Here is a 14605-nt window from a genome sequence, read left to right on the forward strand (position 1 = left end):
GTATTGGTCAACATTTTTTGGTCTAATCTATTTAAAAATGTAAAAACTTAAATAAATCATATTTTGCCTACGACAATTGGTATTGCTAGGCGGTCACCCATCCAAGTACTAACCAATCCCGACGTTGCTTAACTTCCGAGATCGGACGAGATCGGGTGCATTCAACCTGGTATGGTCGTAGCCAGTATTGGTCAACATTTTTTGGTCTAATCTATTTAAAAATGTAAAACTTAAATAAATCATATTGTGCCTACGACAATTGGTATTCCTAGGCGGTCACCCATCCAAGTACTAACCAATCCCAACGTTGCTTAACTTCCGAGATCGGACGATATCGGGTGCATTGAACCTGGTATGGTCGTAGACAGTGTTGGTAAACATTTTTTGGTCTAAAATCTTTAAAATGCTAACATTTAAATATATTTTAAAAATAATAATTTGCCTATGACAATTGGTATTCCTAGGCGGTCACCCATCCAAGTAGCAACCAATCCCGATGTTGCTTAACTTCCGAGATCGGACGAGATCGGGTGAATTCAACCTGGTTTGGTCGTAGACAGTATTGGTCAACATTTTTTGGTCTAAAATCTTTAAAAATATTAACATTTAAATATATTTTAAAAATCATATTTTGCCTATGACAATTGGTATTGCTAGGCGGTCACCCATCCAAGTACTAACCAATCCCGACGTTGCTTAACTTCCGAGATCGGACGAGATCGGGTGCATTTAACCTGGTATGGTCGTAGACAGTATTGGTCAACATTTTTTGGTCTAAAATCTTCAAAAAAGTTAACATTTAAATATATTTTATAAATCATATTTTGCCTATGACAATTGGAATTCCTATGCGGTCACCCATCCAAGTACTAACCAATCCCGACGTTGCTTAACTTCCGAGATCGGACGAGATCGGGTGCATTCAACCTGGTATGGTCATAAGCAGTATTTCTCAACATTTTACGTCTAATCTATTTAAAAAAGTAAAAACTTAAATAAATCATATTTTGCCTACGACAATTGGTATTCCTAGGCGGTCACCCATCCAAGTACTAACCAATCCCGACGTTGCTTAACTTCCGAGATCGGACGAGATCGGGTGCATTCAACCTGGTATGGTCGTAAACAGTATTTCTCAACATTTTACGTCTAATCTATTTAAAAAAGTAAAAACTTAAATAAATCATATTTTGCCTACGACAATTGGTATTCCTAGGCGGTCACCCATCCAAGTACTAACCAATCCCGACGTTGCTTAACTTCCGAGATCGGACGAGATCGGGTGCATTCAACCTGGTATGGTCGTAGACAGTATTGGTCAACATTTATGGTCTAATCTGTTTAAAAATGTAAAAACTTAAACAAATCATATTGTGCCTACGACAATTGGTATTCCTAGGCGGTCACCCATCCAAGTACTACGCAATCCCGTCGTTGCTTAACTTCCGAGATCGGACGAGATCGAGTGCATTCAACCTGGTATGTTCGTAGCCAGTATTGGTCAACATTTTTTGGTCTAATCTATTTAAAAATGTAAAAACTTAAATAAATCATATTTTGCCTACGACATTTGGTATTCCTAGGCGGTCACCCATCCAAGTACTAACCAATCCCGACGTTGCTTAACTTCCGAGATCGGACGAGATCGGGTGCATTCAACCTGGTATGGTCGTAGACAGTATTGGTCAACATTTTTTGGTCTAAAATCTTTGAAAATGTTAACATTTAAATATATTTTAAAAATCATATTTTGCCTATGACAATTGGTATTGCTAGGCGGTCACCCATCCAAGTACTAACCAATCCCGATGTTGCTTAACTTCCGAGATCGGACGAGATCGGGTGCATTCAACCTGGTATGGTCGTAGACAGTATTGGTCAACATTATTTGGTCTAATCTATTTAAAAATGTAAAAACTTAAATAAATCATATTTTGCCTACGACAATTGGTATTCCTAGGCGGTCACCCATCCAAGTACTAAGCAATCCCGACGTTGCTTAACTTCCGAGATCGGACGAGATCGGGTGCATTCAACCTGGTATGGTCGTAGACAGTATTTCTCAACATTTTACGTCTAATCTATTAAAAAAAGTAAAAATTTAAATAAATCATATTTTGCCTACGACAATTGGTATTCCTAGGCGGTCACCCATCCAAGTACTAACCAATCCCGACGTTGCTTAACTTCCGAGATCGGACGAGATCGGGTGCATTCAACCTGGTATGGTCGTAGACAGTATTGGTCAACATTTATGGTCTAATCTATTTAAAAATGTAAAAACTTAAATAAATCACATTGAGCCTACGACAATTGGTATTCCTAGGCGGTCACCCATCCAAGTACTAACCAATCCCGACGTTGCTTAACTTCCGAGATCGGACGAGATCGGGTGCATTCAACCTGGTATGGTCGTAGACAGTAATCGTCAACATTTATGGTCTAATCTATTTAAAAATGTAAAAACTTAAATAAATCATATTGTGCCTACGACAATTGGAATTCCTAGGCGGACGATCGGGTGCATTCAACCTGGTATGTTCGTAGCCAGTATTGCTCAACATTTTTTGGTCTAATCTATTTAAAAATGTAAAAACTTAAATAAATCATATTTTGCCTACGACAATTGGTATTCCTAGGCGGTCACCCATCCAAGTACTAACCAATCCCGACGTTGCTTAACTTCCGAGATCGGACGAGATCGGGTGCATTCAACCTGGTATGGTCGTAGACAGTATTGGTCAACATTTATGGTCTAATCTATTTAAAAATGTAAAAACTTAAATAAATGTTATTATGCCTACGACAATTGGTATTCCTAGGCGGTCACCCATCCAAGTACTAACCAATCCCGACGTTGCTTAACTTCCGAGATCGGACGAGATCGGGTGCATTCAACCTGGTATGGTCGTAGACAGTATTGGTCAACATTTTTTGGTCTAAAATCTTTAAAAATGTTAACATTTAAATATATTTTAAAAATCATATTTTGCCTATGAAAATTGGTATTGCTAGGCGATCACCCATCCAAGTACTAACCAATCCCGACGTTACTTAATTCCGAGATCGGACGAGATCGGTTGCATTCAACCTGGTATGGTCGAAAGCAGTATTTCTCAACATTTTACGTCTAATCTATTTAAAAAAGTAAAAACTTAAATAAATCATATTTTGCCTACGACAATTGGTATTCCTAGGCGGTCACCCATCCAAGTACTAACCAATCCCGACGTTGCTTAACTTCCGAGATCGGACGAGATCGGGTGCATTCAACCTGGTATGGTCGTATGCAGTATTGGTCAACATTTTTAGGTCTAATCTATTTAAAAATGTAAAAACTTAAATAAATCATATTTTGCCTACGACAATTGGTATTCCTAGGCGGTCACCCATCCAAGTATTAACCAATCCCGACGTTGCTTAACTTCCGAGATCGGACGAGATCGGGTGCATTCAACCTGGTATGTTCGTAGCCAGTATTGGTCAACATTTTTTGGTCTAATCTATTTAAAATGTAAAAACTTAAATAAATCATATTTTGCCTACGACAATTGGTATTCCTAGGCGGTTACCCATCCAAGTACTAACCAATCCCGACTTTGCTTAACTTCCGAGATCGGACGAGATCGGGTGCATTCAACCTGGTATGGTCGTAGACAGTATTGGTCAACATTTATGGTCTAATCTATTTAAAAATGTAAAAACTTAAATAAATCATATTTTGCCTACGACAATTGGTATTCCTAGGCGGTTACCCATCCAAGTACTAACCAATCCCGACGTTGCTTAACTACCGAGATCGGACGAGATCGGGTGCATTCAACCTGGTATGGTCGTAGACAGTATTGGTCAACATTTATGGTCTAATCTATTCAAAAATGTAAAAACTTAAATAAATGATATTATGCCTACGACAATTGGTATTCCTAGGCGGTCACCCATCCAAGTACTAACCAATCCCGACGTTGCTTAACTTCCGAGATCGGACGAGATCGGGTGCATTCAACCTGGTATGGTCGTAGACAGTATTGGTCAACATTTTTTGGTCTAAAATGTTTAAAAATGTTAACATTTAAATATATTTAAAAAATCATATTTTGCCTATGACAATTGGTATTGCTAGGCGGTCACCCATCCAAGTACTAACCAATCCCGACGTTGCTTAACTTCCGAGATCGGACGAGATCGGGTGCATTCAACCTGGTATGGTCATAAGCTGTATTTCTCAACATTTTACGTCTAATCTATTTAAAAAAGTAAAAACTTAAATAAATCATATTTTGCCTACGACAATTGTTATTCCTAGGCGGTCACCCATCCAAGTACTAACCAATCCCGACGTTGCTTAACTTCCGAGATCGGACGAGATCGGGTGCATTCAACCTGGTATGGTTGTAGACAGTATTCGACAACATTTATGGTCTAATCTATTTAAAAATGTAAAAACTTAAATAAATGATATTATGCCTACGAGAATTGGTATTCCTAGGCGGTCACCCATCCAAGTACTAACCAATCCCGACGTTGCTTAACTTCCGAGATCGGACGAGATCGGGTGCATTCAACCTGGTATGGTCGTAGACAGTATTGGTCAACATTTTTTGGTCTAAAATCTTTAAAAATGTTAACATTTAAATATATTTTAAAAATCATATTTTGCCTATGACAATTGGTATTGCTAGGCGGTCACCCATCCAAGTACTAACCAATCCCGACGTTGCTTAACTTCCGAGATCGGACGAGATCGGGTGCATTCAACCTGGTATGGTCGTAGCCAGTATTGGTCAACATTTTTTGGTCTAATCTATTTAAAAATGTAAAAACTTAAATAAATCATATTTTGCCTACGACAATTGGTATTGCTAGGCGGTCACCCATCCAAGTACTAACCAATCCCGACGTTGCTTAACTTCCGAGATCGGACGAGATCGGGTGCATTCAACCTGGTATGGTCGTAGCCAGTATTGGTCAACATTTTTTGGTCTAATCTATTTAAAAATGTAAAACTTAAATAAATCATATTGTGCCTACGACAATTGGTATTCCTAGGCGGTCACCCATCCAAGTACTAACCAATCCCAACGTTGCTTAACTTCCGAGATCGGACGATATCGGGTGCATTGAACCTGGTATGGTCGTAGACAGTGTTGGTCAACATTTTTTGGTCTAAAATCTTTAAAAATATTAACATTTAAATATATTTTAAAAATCATATTTTGCCTATGACAATTGGTATTGCTAGGCGGTCACCCATCCAAGTACTAACCAACCCCGACGTTGCTTAACTTCCGAGATCGGACGAGATCGGGTGCATTTAACCTGGTATGGTCGTAGACAGTATTGGTCAACATTTTTTGGTCTAAAATCTTCAAAAAAGTTAACATTTAAATATATTTTATAAATCATATTTTGCCTATGACAATTGGAATTCCTATGCGGTCACCCATCCAAGTACTAACCAATCCCGACGTGGTATGGTCGTAAGCAGTATTTCTCAACATTTTACGTCTAATCTATTTAAAAAAGTAAAAACTTAAATAAATCATATTTTGCCTACGACAATTGGTATTCCTAGGCGGTCACCCATCCAAGTACTAACCAATCCCGACGTTGCTTAACTTCCGAGATCGGACGAGATCGGGTGCATTCAACCTGGTATGGTCGTAGACAGTATTGGTCAACATTTATGGTCTAATCTATTTAAAAATGTAAAAACTTAAACAAATCATATTGTGCCTACGACAATTGGTATTCCTAGGCGGTCACCCATCCAAGTACTACGCAATCCCGTCGTTGCTTAACTTCCGAGATCGGACGAGATCGAGTGCATTCAACCTGGTATGTTCGTAGCCAGTATTGGTCAACATTTTTTGGTCTAATCTATTTAAAAATGTAAAAACTTAAATAAATCATATTTTGCCTACGACATTTGGTATTCCTAGGCGGTCACCCATCCAAGTACTAACCAATCCCGACGTTGCTTAACTTCCGAGATCGGACGAGATCGGGTGCATTCAACCTGGTATGGTCGTAGACAGTATTGGTCAACATTTTTTGGTCTAAAATCTTTGAAAATGTTAACATTTAAATATATTTTAAAAATCATATTTTGCCTATGACAATTGGTATTGCTAGGCGGTCACCCATCCAAGTACTAACCAATCCCGACGTTGCTTAACTTCCGAGATCGGACGAGATCGGGTGCATTCAACCTGGTATGGTCGTAGACAGTATTGGTCAACATTATTTGGTCTAATCTATTTAAAAATGTAAAAACTTAAATAAATCATATTTTGCCTACGACAATTGGTATTCCTAGGCGGTCACCCATCCAAGTACTAACCAATCCCGACGTTGCTTAACTTCCGAGATCGGACGAGATCGGATGCATTCAACCTGATATGGTCGTAAGCAGTACTTCTCAACATTTTATGTCTATTCTATTTTAAAAATAAAAACTTAAATAAATCATATTTTGCCTACGACAATTGGTATTCCTAGGCGGTCACCCATCCAAGTACTAACCAATCCCGACGTTGCTTAACTTCCGAGATCGGAGGAGATCGGGTGCATTCAACCTGGTATGGTCGTAGACAGTATTGGTCAACATTTATGGTCTAATCAATTTAAAAATGTAAAAACTTAAATAAATCATATTGTGCCTACGACAATTGGTATTCCTAGGTATGGTCGTAGCCAGTATTGGTCAACATTTTTTGGTCTAATCTATTTAAAAATGTAAAAACTTAAATAAATCTTATTTTGCCTACGACAATTGGTATTCCTAGGCGGTGACCCATCCAAGTACTAACCAATCCCGACGTTGCTTAACTTCCGAAACCGGACGAGATCGGGTGCATTCAACCTGGTATGGTCGTAGACAGTAATCGTCAACATTTATGGTCTAATCTATTTAAAAATGTAAAAACTTAAATAAATCATATTGTGCCTACGACAATTGGAATTCCTAGGCGGTCGATCGGGTGCATTCAACCTGGTATGTTCGTAGCCAGTATTGCTCAACATTTTTTGGTCTAATCTATTTAAAAATGTAAAAACTTAAATAAATCATATTTTGCCTACGACAATTGGTATTCCTAGGCGGTCACCCATCCAAGTACTAACCAATCCCGACGTTGCTTAACTTCCGAGATCGGACGAGATCGGGTGCATTCAACCTGGTATGGTCGTAGACAGTATTGGTCAACATTTATGGTCTAATCTAATTAAAAATATAAAAACTTAAATAAATGTTATTATGCCTACGACAATTGGTATTCCTAGGCGGTCACCCATCCAAGTACTAACCAATCCCGACGTTGCTTAACTTCCGAGATCGGACGAGATCGGGTGCATTCAACCTGGTATGGTCGTAGACAGTATTGGTCAACATTTTTTGGTCTAAAATCTTTAAAAATGTTAACATTTAAATATATTTTAAAAATCATATTTTGCCTATGAAAATTGGTATTGCTAGGCGATCACCCATCCAAGTACTAACCAATCCCGACGTTACTTAATTCCGAGATCGGACGAGATCGGTTGCATTCAACCTGGTATGGTCGAAAGCAGTATTTCTCAACATTTTACGTCTAATCTATTTAAAAAAGTGAAAACTTAAATAAATCATATTTTGCCTACGACAATTGGTATTCCTAGGCGGTCACCCATCCAAGTACTAACCAATCCCGACGTTGCTTATCTTCCGAGATCGGACGAGATCGGGTGCATTCAACCTGGTATGGTCGTGGACAGTATTGGTCAACATTTATGGTCTAATCTATTTAAAAATGTAAAAAGTTAAACAAATCATATTGTGCCTACGACAATTGGTATTCCTAGGCGGTCACCCATCCAAGTACTAACCAATCCCGACGTTGCTTAACTTCCGAGATCGGACGAGATGGGGTGCATTCAACCTGGTATGGTCGTATGCAGTATTGGTCAACATTTTTAGGTCTAATCTATTTAAAAATGTAAAAACTTAAATAAATCATATTTTGCCTACGACAATTGGTATTCCTAGGCTGTCACCCATCCAAGTACTAACCAATCCCGACGTTGCTTAACTTCCGAGATCGGACGAGATCGGGTGCATTCAACCTGGTATGTTCGTAGCCAGTATTGGTCAACATTTTTTGGTCTAATCTATTTAAAATGTAAAAACTTAAATAAATCATATTTTGCCTACGACAATTGGTATTCCTAGGCGGTTACCCATCCAAGTACTAACCAATCCCGACGTTGCTTAACTTCCGAGATCGGACGAGATCGGGTGCATTCAACCTGGTATGGTCGTAGACAGTATTGGTCAACATTTATGGTCTAATCTATTTAAAAATGTAAAAACTTAAATAAATCATATTTTGCCTACGACAATTGGTATTCCTAGGCGGTTACCCATCCAAGTACTAACCAATCCCGACGTTGCTTAACTACCGAGATCGGACGAGATCGGGTGCATTCAACCTGGTATGGTCGTAGACAGTATTGGTCAACATTTATGGTCTAATCTATTCAAAAATGTAAAAACTTAAATAAATGATATTATGCCTACGACAATTGGTATTCCTAGGCGGTCACCCATCCAAGTACTAACCAATCCCGACGTTGCTTAACTTCCGAGATCGGACGAGATCGGGTGCATTCAACCTGGTATGGTCGTAGACAGTATTGGTCAACATTTTTTGGTCTAAAATCTTTAAAAATGTTAACATTTAAATATATTTTAAAAATCATATTTTGCCTATGACAATTGGTATTGCTAGGCGGTCACCCATCCAAGTACTAACCAATCCCGACGTTACTTAACTTCCGAGATCGGACGAGATCGGGTGCATTCAACCTGGTATGGTCGTAGACAGTATTGGTCAACATTTATGGTCTAATCTATTTAAAAATGTAAAAACTTAAATAAATCATATTGTGCCTACGACAATTGGTATTCCTAGGCGGTCACCCATCCAAGTACTAACCAATCCCGACGTGGCTTAACTTCCGAGATCGGACGAGATGGGGTGCATTCAACCTGGTATGGTCGTAGCCTGTATTGGTCAATATTTTTTGGTCTAATCTATTTAAAAATGTAAAAACTTGAATAAATCATATTGTGCTTACGACAATTGGTATTCCTAGGCGGTCACCCATCCAAGTACTAACCAATCCCGACGTTGCTTAACTTCCCAGATCGGACGAGATCGGGTGCATTCAACCTGGTATGGTCGTAGCCAGTATTGGTCAACATTTTTTGGTCTAATCTATTTAAAAATGTAAAAACTTAAATAAATCATTTTTTGCCTACGACAATTGGTATTCCTAGGCGGTCACCCATCCAAGTACTCACCAATCCCGACGTTACTTAACTTCCGAGATCGGACGAGATCGGGTGCATTCAACCTGGTATGGTCGTAGACAGTATTGGTCAACATTTTTTGGTCTAAAATCTTCAAAAATTTTAACATTTAAATATATTTTATAAATCATATTTTGCCTATGACAATTGGAATTCCTATGCGGTCAACCATCCAAGTACTAACCAATCCCGACGTTGCTTAACTTCCGAGATCGGACGAGATCGGGTGCATTCAACCTGGTATGGTCGTAAGCAGTATTTCTCAACATTTTACGTCTAATCTATTTAAAAAAGTAAAAACTTAAATAAATCATATTTTGCCTACGACAATTGGTATTCCTAGGCGGTCACCCATCCAAGTACTAACCTATCCCGACGTTGCTTAACTTCCGAGATCGGACGAGATCGGGTGCATTCAACCTGGTATGGTCGTAGACAGTATTGGTCAACATTTATGGTCTAATCTATTTAAATATGTAAAAACTTAAATAAATCATATTGTGCCTACGACAATTGGTATTCCTAGGCGGTCACCCATCCAAGTACTAACCAATCCCGATGTTGCTTAACTTCCCAGATCGGACGAGATCGGGTGCATTCAACCTGGTATGGTCGTAGCCAGTATTGGTCAACATTTTTTGGTCTAATCTATTTAAAAATGTAAAAACTTAAATAAATCATTTTTTGCCTACGACAATTGGTATTCCTAGGCGGTCACCCATCCAAGTACTAGCCAATCCCGACGTTGCTTAACTTCCGAGATCGGACGAGATCGGGTGCATTCAACCTGGTATGGTCGTAGACAGTATTTCTCAACATTTTACGTCTAATCTATTTAAAAAAGTAAAAATTTAAATAAATCATATTTTGCCTACGACAATTGGTATTCCTAGGCGGTCACCCATCCAAGTACTAACCAATCCCGACGTAGCTTAACTTCCGAGATCGGACGAGATCGGGTGCATTCAACCTGGTATGGTCGTAGACAGTATTGGTCAACATTTATGGTCTAATCTATTTAAAAATGTAAAAACTTAAATAAATCATATTGAGCCTACGACAATTGGTATTCCTAGGCGGTCACCCATCCAAGTACTAACCAATCCCGACGTTGCTTAACTTCCGAGATCGGACGAGATCGGGTGCATTCAACCTGGTATGGTCGTAGCCAGTATTGGTCAACATTTTTTGGTCTAATCTATTTGAAAATTATAAAAACTTAAATAAATCATATTTTGCCTACGACAATTGGTATTCCTAGGCGGTCACCCATCCAAGTACTAACCAATCCCGACGTTGCTTAACTTCCGAGATCGGACGAGATCGGGTGCATTCAATCTGGTATGTTCGTAGCCAGTATTGGTCAACATTTTTTGGCCTAATCTATTTAAAAATGTAAAAACTTAAATAAATCATATTTTGCCCACGACAATTGGTATTCCTAGGCGGTCACCCATCCAAGTACTAACCAATCCCGACGTTGCTTAACTTCCGAGATCGGACGAGATCGGGTGCATTCAACCTGGTATGGTCGTAGACAGTATTCGTCAACATTTATGGTCTAATCTATATAAAAATATAAAAACTTAAATAAATGATATTATGCCTACGACAATTGGTATTCCTAGGCGGTCACCCATCCAAGTACTATCCAATCCCGACGTTGCTTAACTTCCGAGATCGGACGAGATCGGGTGCATTCAACCTGGTATGGTCGTAGACAGTATTGGTCAACATTTTTTGGTTTAAATCTTTAAAAATGTTAACATTTAAATATATTTTAAAAATCATATTTTGCTATGAGAATTGGTATTCCTAGGCGGTCACCCATCCAAGTACTAACCAATCCCGACGTTGCTTAACTTCCGAGATCGGACGAGATCGGGTGCATTCAATCTGGTATGTTCGTAGCCAGTATTGGTCAACATTTTTTGGTCTAATCTATTTAAAAATGTAAAAACTTAAATAAATCATATTTTGCCTACGACAATTGGTATTCCTAGCCGGTCACCCATCCAAGTACTAACCAATCCCGACGTTGCTTAACTTCCGAGATCGGACGAGATCGGGTGCATTCAACCTGGTATGGTCGTAGACAGTATTCGTCAACATTTATGGTCTAATCTTTTTAAAAATGTAAAAACTTAAATAAATGATATTATGCCTACGACAATTGGTATTCCTAGGCGGTCACCCATCCAAGTACTAACCAATCCCGACGTTGCTTAACTTCCGAGATCGGACGAGATCGGGTGCATTCAACCTGTTATGGTCGTAGACAGTATTGGTCAACATTTTTTGGTCTAAAATGTTTAAAAATGTTAACATTTAAATATATTTAAAAAATCATATTTTGCCTATGACAATTGGTATTGCTAGGCGGTCACCCATCCAAGTACTAACCAATCCCGACGTTGCTTAACTTCCGAGATCGGACGAGATCGGGTGCATTCAACCTGGTATGGTCATAAGCTGTATTTCTCAACATTTTACGTCTAATCTATTTAAAAAAGTAAAAACTTAAATAAATCATATTTTGCCTACGACAATTGGTATTCCTAGGCGGTCACCCATCCAAGTACTAACCAATCCCGACGTTGCTTAACTTCCGAGATCGGACGAGATCGGGTGCATTCAACCTGGTATGGTTGTAGACAGTATTCGACAACATTTATGGTCTAATCTATTTAAAAATGTAAAAACTTAAATAAATGATATTATGCCTACGACAATTAGTATTCCTAGGCGGTCACCCATCCAAGTACTAACCAATCCCGACGTTGCTTAACTTCCGAGATCGGACGAGATCGGGTGCATTCAACCTGGTATGGTCGTAGACAGTATTTCTCAACATTTTACGTCTAATCTATTAAAAAAAGTTAAAATTTAAATAAATCATATTTTGCCTACGACAATTGGTATTCCTAGGCGGTCACCCATCCAAGTACTAACCAATCCCGACGTTGCTTAACTTCCGAGATCGGACGAGATCGGGTGCATTCAACCTGGTATGGTCGTAGACAGTATTGGTCAACATTTATGGTCTAATCTATTTAAAAATGTAAAAACTTAAATAAATCATATTGAGCCTACGACAATCGGTATTCCTAGGCGGTCACCCATCCAAGTACTAACCAATCCCGACGTTGCTTAACTTCCGAGATCGGACGAGATCGGGTGCATTCAACCTGGTATGGTCGTAGCCAGTATTGGTCAACATTTTTTGGTCTAATCTATTTGAAAATTATAAAAACTTAAATAAATCATATTTTGCCTACGACAATTGGTATTCCTAGGCGGTCACCCATCCAAGTACTAACCAATCCCGACGTTGCTTAACTTCCGAGATCGGACGAGATCGGGTGCATTCAATCTGGTATGTTCGTAGCCAGTATTGGTCAACATTTTTTGGCCTAATCTATTTAAAAATGTAAAAACTTAAATAAATCATATTTTGCCCACGACAATTGGTATTCCTAGGCGGTCACCCATCCAAGTACTAACCAATACCGACGTTGCTTAACTTCCGAGATCGGACGAGATCGGGTGCATTCAACCTGGTATGGTCGTAGACAGTATTCGTCAACATTTATGGTCTAATCTATTTAAAAATATAAAAACTTAAATAAATGATATTATGCCTACGACAATTGGTATTCCTAGGCGGTCACCCATCCAAGTACTATCCAATCCCGACGTTGCTCAACTTCCGAGATCGGACGAGATCGGGTGTATTCAACCTGGTATGGTCGTAGACAGTATTGGTCAACATTTTTTGGTTTAAATCTTTAAAAATGTTAACATTTAAATATATTTTAAAAATCATATTTTGCTATGAGAATTGGTATTCCTAGGCGGTCACCCATCCAAGTACTAACCAATCCCGACGTTGCTTAACTTCCGAGATCGGACGAGATCGGGTGCATTCAATCTGGTATGTTCGTAGCCAGTATTGGTCAACATTTTTTGGTCTAATCTATTTAAAAATGTAAAAACTTAAATAAATCATATTTTGCCTACGACAATTGGTATTCCTAGCCGGTCACCCATCCAAGTACTAACCAATCCCGACGTTGCTTAACTTCCGAGATCGGACGAGATCGGGTGCATTCAACCTGGTATGGTCGTAGACAGTATTCGTCAACATTTATGGTCTAATCTTTTTAAAAATGTAAAAACTTAAATAAATGATATTATGCCTACGACAATTGGTATTCCTAGGCGGTCACCCATCCAAGTACTAACCAATCCCGACGTTGCTTAACTTCCGAGATCGGACGAGATCGGGTGCATTCAATCTGTTATGGTCGTAGACAGTATTGGTCAACATTTTTTGGTCTAAAATGTTTAAAAATGTTAACATTTAAATATATTTAAAAAATCATATTTTGCCTATGACAATTGGTATTGCTAGGCGGTCACCCATCCAAGTACTAACCAATCCCGACGTTGCTTAACTTCCGAGATCGGACGAGATCGGGTGCATTCAACCTGGTATGGTCATAAGCTGTATTTCTCAACATTTTACGTCTAATCTATTTAAAAAAGTAAAAACTTAAATAAATCATATTTTGCCTACGACAATTGGTATTCCTAGGCGGTCACCCATCCAAGTACTAACCAATCCCGACGTTGCTTAACTTCCGAGATCGGACGAGATCGGGTGCATTCAACCTGGTATGGTTGTAGACAGTATTCGACAACATTTATGGTCTAATCTATTTAAAAATGTAAAAACTTAAATAAATGATATTATGCCTACGAGAATTGGTATTCCTAGGCGGTCACCCATCCAAGTACTAACCAATCCCGACGTTGCTTAACTTCCGAGATCGGACGAGATCGGGTGCATTCAACCTGGTATGGTCGTAGACAGTATTGGTCAACATTTTTTGGTCTAAAATCTTTAAAAATGTTAACATTTAAATATATTTTAAAAATCATATTTTGCCTATGACAATTGGTATTGCTAGGCGGTCACCCATCCAAGTACTAACCAATCCCGACGTTGCTTAACTTCCGAGATCGGACGAGATCGGGTGCATTCAACCTGGTATGGTCGTAGCCAGTATTGGTCAACATTTTTTGGTCTAATCTATTTAAAAATGTAAAAACTTAAATAAATCATATTTTGCCTACGACAATTGGTATTGCTAGGCGGTCACCCATCCAAGTACTAACCAATCCCGACGTTGCTTAACTTCCGAGATCGGACGAGATCGGGTGCATTCAACCTGGTATGGTCGTAGCCAG

General features: G+C 38.8%; 42 non-coding genes and 32 pseudogenes across 42 annotated transcripts; all 74 read right to left on the reverse strand.

Moving 5' to 3' along the window:
• Positions 1-64: 64 nt before the first annotated feature.
• On the reverse strand, positions 65-183 carry LOC146155060 (5S ribosomal RNA; annotated as a pseudogene).
• A 64-nt stretch (positions 184-247) lies between these two features.
• LOC146155061 (5S ribosomal RNA) lies at positions 248-366 on the reverse strand (annotated as a pseudogene).
• A 73-nt stretch (positions 367-439) lies between these two features.
• LOC146155062 (5S ribosomal RNA) lies at positions 440-558 on the reverse strand (annotated as a pseudogene).
• A 74-nt stretch (positions 559-632) lies between these two features.
• On the reverse strand, positions 633-751 carry LOC146155063 (5S ribosomal RNA; annotated as a pseudogene).
• Positions 752-825: 74 nt separating this feature from the next.
• On the reverse strand, positions 826-944 carry LOC146155064 (5S ribosomal RNA). The gene has a single exon (XR_014496588.1). It is a non-coding gene; the product is annotated as a 5S ribosomal RNA (ribosomal RNA).
• Positions 945-1008: 64 nt separating this feature from the next.
• Positions 1009-1127, reverse strand: LOC146155065 (5S ribosomal RNA). Its single transcript, XR_014495833.1, has one exon. It is a non-coding gene; the product is annotated as a 5S ribosomal RNA (ribosomal RNA).
• Positions 1128-1191: 64 nt separating this feature from the next.
• On the reverse strand, positions 1192-1310 carry LOC146155066 (5S ribosomal RNA). The gene has a single exon (XR_014495137.1). It is a non-coding gene; the product is annotated as a 5S ribosomal RNA (ribosomal RNA).
• Positions 1311-1374: 64 nt separating this feature from the next.
• LOC146155067 (5S ribosomal RNA) lies at positions 1375-1493 on the reverse strand (annotated as a pseudogene).
• A 65-nt stretch (positions 1494-1558) lies between these two features.
• LOC146155068 (5S ribosomal RNA) lies at positions 1559-1677 on the reverse strand. Its single transcript, XR_014496527.1, has one exon. It is a non-coding gene; the product is annotated as a 5S ribosomal RNA (ribosomal RNA).
• Positions 1678-1751: 74 nt separating this feature from the next.
• Positions 1752-1870, reverse strand: LOC146155069 (5S ribosomal RNA; annotated as a pseudogene).
• Positions 1871-1935: 65 nt separating this feature from the next.
• LOC146155070 (5S ribosomal RNA) lies at positions 1936-2054 on the reverse strand. The gene has a single exon (XR_014496819.1). It is a non-coding gene; the product is annotated as a 5S ribosomal RNA (ribosomal RNA).
• A 64-nt stretch (positions 2055-2118) lies between these two features.
• Positions 2119-2237, reverse strand: LOC146155071 (5S ribosomal RNA). Its single transcript, XR_014495138.1, has one exon. It is a non-coding gene; the product is annotated as a 5S ribosomal RNA (ribosomal RNA).
• Positions 2238-2301: 64 nt separating this feature from the next.
• Positions 2302-2420, reverse strand: LOC146155072 (5S ribosomal RNA). Its single transcript, XR_014495326.1, has one exon. It is a non-coding gene; the product is annotated as a 5S ribosomal RNA (ribosomal RNA).
• Positions 2421-2614: 194 nt separating this feature from the next.
• Positions 2615-2733, reverse strand: LOC146155073 (5S ribosomal RNA). The gene has a single exon (XR_014495140.1). It is a non-coding gene; the product is annotated as a 5S ribosomal RNA (ribosomal RNA).
• A 64-nt stretch (positions 2734-2797) lies between these two features.
• On the reverse strand, positions 2798-2916 carry LOC146155074 (5S ribosomal RNA). Its single transcript, XR_014495141.1, has one exon. It is a non-coding gene; the product is annotated as a 5S ribosomal RNA (ribosomal RNA).
• A 256-nt stretch (positions 2917-3172) lies between these two features.
• On the reverse strand, positions 3173-3291 carry LOC146155075 (5S ribosomal RNA). The gene has a single exon (XR_014495927.1). It is a non-coding gene; the product is annotated as a 5S ribosomal RNA (ribosomal RNA).
• A 65-nt stretch (positions 3292-3356) lies between these two features.
• LOC146155076 (5S ribosomal RNA) lies at positions 3357-3475 on the reverse strand (annotated as a pseudogene).
• Positions 3476-3539: 64 nt separating this feature from the next.
• Positions 3540-3658, reverse strand: LOC146155077 (5S ribosomal RNA). The gene has a single exon (XR_014497483.1). It is a non-coding gene; the product is annotated as a 5S ribosomal RNA (ribosomal RNA).
• A 64-nt stretch (positions 3659-3722) lies between these two features.
• Positions 3723-3841, reverse strand: LOC146155078 (5S ribosomal RNA). Its single transcript, XR_014496417.1, has one exon. It is a non-coding gene; the product is annotated as a 5S ribosomal RNA (ribosomal RNA).
• Positions 3842-3905: 64 nt separating this feature from the next.
• On the reverse strand, positions 3906-4024 carry LOC146155079 (5S ribosomal RNA). Its single transcript, XR_014495142.1, has one exon. It is a non-coding gene; the product is annotated as a 5S ribosomal RNA (ribosomal RNA).
• Positions 4025-4098: 74 nt separating this feature from the next.
• On the reverse strand, positions 4099-4217 carry LOC146155080 (5S ribosomal RNA; annotated as a pseudogene).
• Positions 4218-4281: 64 nt separating this feature from the next.
• Positions 4282-4400, reverse strand: LOC146155081 (5S ribosomal RNA; annotated as a pseudogene).
• Positions 4401-4464: 64 nt separating this feature from the next.
• Positions 4465-4583, reverse strand: LOC146155082 (5S ribosomal RNA). The gene has a single exon (XR_014497337.1). It is a non-coding gene; the product is annotated as a 5S ribosomal RNA (ribosomal RNA).
• A 74-nt stretch (positions 4584-4657) lies between these two features.
• LOC146155083 (5S ribosomal RNA) lies at positions 4658-4776 on the reverse strand (annotated as a pseudogene).
• A 65-nt stretch (positions 4777-4841) lies between these two features.
• On the reverse strand, positions 4842-4960 carry LOC146155084 (5S ribosomal RNA; annotated as a pseudogene).
• A 64-nt stretch (positions 4961-5024) lies between these two features.
• LOC146155085 (5S ribosomal RNA) lies at positions 5025-5143 on the reverse strand (annotated as a pseudogene).
• A 74-nt stretch (positions 5144-5217) lies between these two features.
• On the reverse strand, positions 5218-5336 carry LOC146155086 (5S ribosomal RNA; annotated as a pseudogene).
• Positions 5337-5550: 214 nt separating this feature from the next.
• LOC146155087 (5S ribosomal RNA) lies at positions 5551-5669 on the reverse strand. Its single transcript, XR_014495143.1, has one exon. It is a non-coding gene; the product is annotated as a 5S ribosomal RNA (ribosomal RNA).
• Positions 5670-5733: 64 nt separating this feature from the next.
• On the reverse strand, positions 5734-5852 carry LOC146155088 (5S ribosomal RNA; annotated as a pseudogene).
• Positions 5853-5917: 65 nt separating this feature from the next.
• On the reverse strand, positions 5918-6036 carry LOC146155089 (5S ribosomal RNA). Its single transcript, XR_014496528.1, has one exon. It is a non-coding gene; the product is annotated as a 5S ribosomal RNA (ribosomal RNA).
• A 74-nt stretch (positions 6037-6110) lies between these two features.
• On the reverse strand, positions 6111-6229 carry LOC146155090 (5S ribosomal RNA; annotated as a pseudogene).
• Positions 6230-6294: 65 nt separating this feature from the next.
• LOC146155091 (5S ribosomal RNA) lies at positions 6295-6413 on the reverse strand. Its single transcript, XR_014498076.1, has one exon. It is a non-coding gene; the product is annotated as a 5S ribosomal RNA (ribosomal RNA).
• Positions 6414-6476: 63 nt separating this feature from the next.
• LOC146155092 (5S ribosomal RNA) lies at positions 6477-6595 on the reverse strand. Its single transcript, XR_014496069.1, has one exon. It is a non-coding gene; the product is annotated as a 5S ribosomal RNA (ribosomal RNA).
• A 168-nt stretch (positions 6596-6763) lies between these two features.
• Positions 6764-6882, reverse strand: LOC146155093 (5S ribosomal RNA; annotated as a pseudogene).
• A 194-nt stretch (positions 6883-7076) lies between these two features.
• Positions 7077-7195, reverse strand: LOC146155094 (5S ribosomal RNA). Its single transcript, XR_014495144.1, has one exon. It is a non-coding gene; the product is annotated as a 5S ribosomal RNA (ribosomal RNA).
• A 64-nt stretch (positions 7196-7259) lies between these two features.
• LOC146155095 (5S ribosomal RNA) lies at positions 7260-7378 on the reverse strand. The gene has a single exon (XR_014495145.1). It is a non-coding gene; the product is annotated as a 5S ribosomal RNA (ribosomal RNA).
• Positions 7379-7634: 256 nt separating this feature from the next.
• On the reverse strand, positions 7635-7753 carry LOC146155096 (5S ribosomal RNA). The gene has a single exon (XR_014498090.1). It is a non-coding gene; the product is annotated as a 5S ribosomal RNA (ribosomal RNA).
• Positions 7754-7817: 64 nt separating this feature from the next.
• On the reverse strand, positions 7818-7936 carry LOC146155097 (5S ribosomal RNA; annotated as a pseudogene).
• A 65-nt stretch (positions 7937-8001) lies between these two features.
• On the reverse strand, positions 8002-8120 carry LOC146155098 (5S ribosomal RNA; annotated as a pseudogene).
• A 64-nt stretch (positions 8121-8184) lies between these two features.
• Positions 8185-8303, reverse strand: LOC146155099 (5S ribosomal RNA). Its single transcript, XR_014495701.1, has one exon. It is a non-coding gene; the product is annotated as a 5S ribosomal RNA (ribosomal RNA).
• Positions 8304-8367: 64 nt separating this feature from the next.
• On the reverse strand, positions 8368-8486 carry LOC146155100 (5S ribosomal RNA). Its single transcript, XR_014496418.1, has one exon. It is a non-coding gene; the product is annotated as a 5S ribosomal RNA (ribosomal RNA).
• A 64-nt stretch (positions 8487-8550) lies between these two features.
• LOC146155101 (5S ribosomal RNA) lies at positions 8551-8669 on the reverse strand. The gene has a single exon (XR_014495146.1). It is a non-coding gene; the product is annotated as a 5S ribosomal RNA (ribosomal RNA).
• Positions 8670-8743: 74 nt separating this feature from the next.
• On the reverse strand, positions 8744-8862 carry LOC146155102 (5S ribosomal RNA; annotated as a pseudogene).
• A 64-nt stretch (positions 8863-8926) lies between these two features.
• Positions 8927-9045, reverse strand: LOC146155103 (5S ribosomal RNA; annotated as a pseudogene).
• Positions 9046-9110: 65 nt separating this feature from the next.
• Positions 9111-9229, reverse strand: LOC146155104 (5S ribosomal RNA; annotated as a pseudogene).
• A 65-nt stretch (positions 9230-9294) lies between these two features.
• LOC146155105 (5S ribosomal RNA) lies at positions 9295-9413 on the reverse strand. Its single transcript, XR_014497367.1, has one exon. It is a non-coding gene; the product is annotated as a 5S ribosomal RNA (ribosomal RNA).
• Positions 9414-9487: 74 nt separating this feature from the next.
• Positions 9488-9606, reverse strand: LOC146155106 (5S ribosomal RNA; annotated as a pseudogene).
• Positions 9607-9670: 64 nt separating this feature from the next.
• LOC146155107 (5S ribosomal RNA) lies at positions 9671-9789 on the reverse strand. The gene has a single exon (XR_014495970.1). It is a non-coding gene; the product is annotated as a 5S ribosomal RNA (ribosomal RNA).
• Positions 9790-9853: 64 nt separating this feature from the next.
• Positions 9854-9972, reverse strand: LOC146155108 (5S ribosomal RNA; annotated as a pseudogene).
• A 65-nt stretch (positions 9973-10037) lies between these two features.
• Positions 10038-10156, reverse strand: LOC146155109 (5S ribosomal RNA). The gene has a single exon (XR_014495630.1). It is a non-coding gene; the product is annotated as a 5S ribosomal RNA (ribosomal RNA).
• Positions 10157-10220: 64 nt separating this feature from the next.
• Positions 10221-10339, reverse strand: LOC146155110 (5S ribosomal RNA). Its single transcript, XR_014496438.1, has one exon. It is a non-coding gene; the product is annotated as a 5S ribosomal RNA (ribosomal RNA).
• A 64-nt stretch (positions 10340-10403) lies between these two features.
• LOC146155111 (5S ribosomal RNA) lies at positions 10404-10522 on the reverse strand. Its single transcript, XR_014495812.1, has one exon. It is a non-coding gene; the product is annotated as a 5S ribosomal RNA (ribosomal RNA).
• A 66-nt stretch (positions 10523-10588) lies between these two features.
• Positions 10589-10707, reverse strand: LOC146155112 (5S ribosomal RNA; annotated as a pseudogene).
• Positions 10708-10772: 65 nt separating this feature from the next.
• Positions 10773-10891, reverse strand: LOC146155113 (5S ribosomal RNA). Its single transcript, XR_014495908.1, has one exon. It is a non-coding gene; the product is annotated as a 5S ribosomal RNA (ribosomal RNA).
• Positions 10892-10955: 64 nt separating this feature from the next.
• On the reverse strand, positions 10956-11074 carry LOC146155114 (5S ribosomal RNA). The gene has a single exon (XR_014495579.1). It is a non-coding gene; the product is annotated as a 5S ribosomal RNA (ribosomal RNA).
• Positions 11075-11146: 72 nt separating this feature from the next.
• On the reverse strand, positions 11147-11265 carry LOC146155115 (5S ribosomal RNA; annotated as a pseudogene).
• Positions 11266-11330: 65 nt separating this feature from the next.
• LOC146155116 (5S ribosomal RNA) lies at positions 11331-11449 on the reverse strand. Its single transcript, XR_014496158.1, has one exon. It is a non-coding gene; the product is annotated as a 5S ribosomal RNA (ribosomal RNA).
• A 64-nt stretch (positions 11450-11513) lies between these two features.
• Positions 11514-11632, reverse strand: LOC146155117 (5S ribosomal RNA). Its single transcript, XR_014497352.1, has one exon. It is a non-coding gene; the product is annotated as a 5S ribosomal RNA (ribosomal RNA).
• A 74-nt stretch (positions 11633-11706) lies between these two features.
• On the reverse strand, positions 11707-11825 carry LOC146155118 (5S ribosomal RNA; annotated as a pseudogene).
• A 64-nt stretch (positions 11826-11889) lies between these two features.
• Positions 11890-12008, reverse strand: LOC146155119 (5S ribosomal RNA). The gene has a single exon (XR_014497313.1). It is a non-coding gene; the product is annotated as a 5S ribosomal RNA (ribosomal RNA).
• Positions 12009-12072: 64 nt separating this feature from the next.
• On the reverse strand, positions 12073-12191 carry LOC146155120 (5S ribosomal RNA). Its single transcript, XR_014496372.1, has one exon. It is a non-coding gene; the product is annotated as a 5S ribosomal RNA (ribosomal RNA).
• A 64-nt stretch (positions 12192-12255) lies between these two features.
• Positions 12256-12374, reverse strand: LOC146155121 (5S ribosomal RNA). Its single transcript, XR_014495147.1, has one exon. It is a non-coding gene; the product is annotated as a 5S ribosomal RNA (ribosomal RNA).
• A 64-nt stretch (positions 12375-12438) lies between these two features.
• LOC146155122 (5S ribosomal RNA) lies at positions 12439-12557 on the reverse strand. The gene has a single exon (XR_014496458.1). It is a non-coding gene; the product is annotated as a 5S ribosomal RNA (ribosomal RNA).
• Positions 12558-12623: 66 nt separating this feature from the next.
• LOC146155123 (5S ribosomal RNA) lies at positions 12624-12742 on the reverse strand (annotated as a pseudogene).
• A 65-nt stretch (positions 12743-12807) lies between these two features.
• On the reverse strand, positions 12808-12926 carry LOC146155124 (5S ribosomal RNA). The gene has a single exon (XR_014497738.1). It is a non-coding gene; the product is annotated as a 5S ribosomal RNA (ribosomal RNA).
• Positions 12927-12990: 64 nt separating this feature from the next.
• Positions 12991-13109, reverse strand: LOC146155125 (5S ribosomal RNA). Its single transcript, XR_014497267.1, has one exon. It is a non-coding gene; the product is annotated as a 5S ribosomal RNA (ribosomal RNA).
• Positions 13110-13181: 72 nt separating this feature from the next.
• On the reverse strand, positions 13182-13300 carry LOC146155126 (5S ribosomal RNA; annotated as a pseudogene).
• Positions 13301-13365: 65 nt separating this feature from the next.
• On the reverse strand, positions 13366-13484 carry LOC146155127 (5S ribosomal RNA). The gene has a single exon (XR_014496160.1). It is a non-coding gene; the product is annotated as a 5S ribosomal RNA (ribosomal RNA).
• Positions 13485-13548: 64 nt separating this feature from the next.
• Positions 13549-13667, reverse strand: LOC146155128 (5S ribosomal RNA; annotated as a pseudogene).
• A 74-nt stretch (positions 13668-13741) lies between these two features.
• Positions 13742-13860, reverse strand: LOC146155129 (5S ribosomal RNA; annotated as a pseudogene).
• A 64-nt stretch (positions 13861-13924) lies between these two features.
• Positions 13925-14043, reverse strand: LOC146155130 (5S ribosomal RNA). Its single transcript, XR_014497314.1, has one exon. It is a non-coding gene; the product is annotated as a 5S ribosomal RNA (ribosomal RNA).
• A 64-nt stretch (positions 14044-14107) lies between these two features.
• On the reverse strand, positions 14108-14226 carry LOC146155131 (5S ribosomal RNA). The gene has a single exon (XR_014497339.1). It is a non-coding gene; the product is annotated as a 5S ribosomal RNA (ribosomal RNA).
• A 74-nt stretch (positions 14227-14300) lies between these two features.
• On the reverse strand, positions 14301-14419 carry LOC146155132 (5S ribosomal RNA; annotated as a pseudogene).
• Positions 14420-14484: 65 nt separating this feature from the next.
• LOC146155133 (5S ribosomal RNA) lies at positions 14485-14603 on the reverse strand (annotated as a pseudogene).
• Positions 14604-14605: the final 2 nt, after the last annotated feature.

This window comes from Ascidiella aspersa, chromosome 4 (assembly GCF_963924565.1).
Source record: "Ascidiella aspersa chromosome 4, kaAscAspe10.2, whole genome shotgun sequence".
NCBI lineage: Eukaryota > Metazoa > Chordata > Ascidiacea > Phlebobranchia > Ascidiidae > Ascidiella > Ascidiella aspersa.